The 2,335-nt window shown below is 38.1% G+C and overlaps 1 non-coding gene across 1 annotated transcript; it reads left to right on the top strand.

Annotated features, from left to right (window-relative positions):
• Positions 1 to 244: 244 nt before the first annotated feature.
• On the top strand, positions 245 to 350 carry LOC141681341 (small nucleolar RNA R71). The gene has a single exon (XR_012558781.1). It is a non-coding gene; the product is annotated as a small nucleolar RNA R71 (small nucleolar RNA).
• The last annotated feature ends 1,985 nt before the right edge of the window (positions 351 to 2,335 follow it).

Consider the following 2,335-nt stretch of genomic DNA (forward strand, 5'->3'; position numbering starts at 1 on the left):
TGTCAACGCCTTAAGTTGAGCAACTATAACAGTAACAGCATCTAACTCCAGAATTCTTGCTACCTTGCCCTGAGATAGTCTTTGAGAAGGATTCTGGTATTCATAAGCAGCCATCAGTTCAATCAATTTATAAGCTTCATCATAGCTTTTAGCCCACAAGGTTCCTCCTGATGCTGCATCAAGCATGGGTCTAGAAGTAGCACCCAATCCATTATAGAAGCAGTTAATGATCATACAGTTGGGCATCCCATGGTGAGGACACTTCTGAAGCATCTCCTTGTCTCACTCCCAAGCCTCACACAAAACTCTCCAGACTGCTGTGCAAATTGAGTGAGCGCAATCCTGATTGCAGCAGTCTTTGCCATAGGAAATAATTTAGTAAGAAATTTTTGAGCCAAATCTTCCCATTTAGTAATAGAGCCTGGTGGTAAAAAATGTAACCAGCTCTCAGCTTTATCCCTCAGAGAGAATAGGAAGAGCTTTAGTTTTATGGCATCTTCAGATACTCCATTGAACTTAAAGGTGTCGCAGATCTCAAGGAAATCTCTGATGTGCATGTTGGGATCTTCTATAGGAGAACCCCCAAACTAAACTGAATTCTGTATCATCTGAATCGTACTATCCTTGATTTCAAAAGTGTTAGCCGTGATGGTTGGTCTGACAATGCTAGACTGAATATCATCGATCTTTGGTTGAGAATAGTCCATCAAAGCCTTTGGATTCGCTTCTGGTTCACCCATTACAACAAGAACTTTATCTTCTTTCTCAACTAAGATTTCTCCTTCAACTTTCTCCTATGTAAGAACTCCTTCGAAAACTTCCTTAGCTCCTACTATTTCTTCCTCAGCTTTATCCAGTGTTCTCTTACGAGATCGAGAACGCATATGCATACACGCTCACAAGAGTACCTGAAACAAGTCAAGGAATAAATAAGTAACAATGTCCTAGTCACTGAACTTTAACGACTAATGATGACAAACACATAAACTAAAAATTAACACCGATGTCCCCGATAGTGGCGCCAAAAACTTGTTAGTCACTAAGCACGCGCTAATAATTCACGCAAGTATATACGATCGCAAGTAATATAGTATAAATTCTAGTTCGTTCTCACATGGATCATCTTAGGTTAATTTCAATCAATGTATTAATACAACACTAGTATGGTTATTATCCAATGCTAAGACGAATAACAATTTGAGGTGATTTATACTAAATTAACTAAGAAATTATACTAAAGAACATAAACTAAGAGATTAAAAAGGTTTGAATAATATATGACACAAATATGGGATTCTAACTTCATTAAATACTTCATTCAATAGCCTTTTCGTTCTTAACCTTAGCATGTAATGGTAATGACACTAATCAGATAACACGAAACTGATAAAGGCCAACTTTCATTGTACGCATACCATACTACTAGACATCCACAAAAGAGATAGAAGCCGAATAGACACCAATTATATTGAGACCCGATATGTCTATAGAATTTGACAATATAACGGTTTAATGTACAAGTTATCTTTTGCGATTACATAGGGCAAGTAAGATGGTTAAAATTACCTACGAATCATGCATATCATATACATGAACCTATGCTAGCATGGCAAGTTCTAAACCCTTAAATTCACTTTTGCTTCATTAAAGATTAACGCACTATCTTATAAGTTCGTGACGCTCATAAAACGATTAAACACAACCAAACTAGGTTATCATACAATCACCACACACTAAGGTATCAAAACGAATTAACTAAAGAAATCCATAAATTAATCCGTTAGAAACCCACGATAACGATTAGCCCATAATCAGACTCATCATCAACGTGGGTTCTGATGAAAGCATGGTATAATAAACGTAGTCTTTAAAAAATAAATAATAAAAAAAGTACGTAATCCAGAGTATTAGGTTCAACAAAACAAGAAACGAGCATCCAAGATTACAACTTAGAACAAAGATTCACAAGAATAAACTAGATTGTCTTTGCCTTTGTTGAGTTGTGCTATAGGTCTTCTTGGCGTCTTCTCCTTAAGCTCCGTTATGAAAAACGTCTTTTTGTTGTCTTCAAATAGTAACCCAATTAATCCAAAATCCCAGAAAAACAGTCTTCTAATTGAAACAGGAGTATGAAATTCCGACGTGGCACGGGCGCGCGCTTCACCAACGCGGGCGCGCTGATATTCTGCTTCTTTGGCGCGGGCGCGCGCTAGCACAGTGCGGGCGCGCGCTAGCACAGCGCGGGCGCGCTGACATTCTGGAGAAAATGAAATTGCCTTCTTTCTTGCTGCAATGAGTTGGTCTTCACGAGCCTTTATTCCTTAAACACCATCCT

Source organism: Apium graveolens, chromosome 8, assembly GCF_009905375.1.
Source record: "Apium graveolens cultivar Ventura chromosome 8, ASM990537v1, whole genome shotgun sequence".
Classification (NCBI taxonomy): domain Eukaryota; kingdom Viridiplantae; phylum Streptophyta; class Magnoliopsida; order Apiales; family Apiaceae; genus Apium; species Apium graveolens.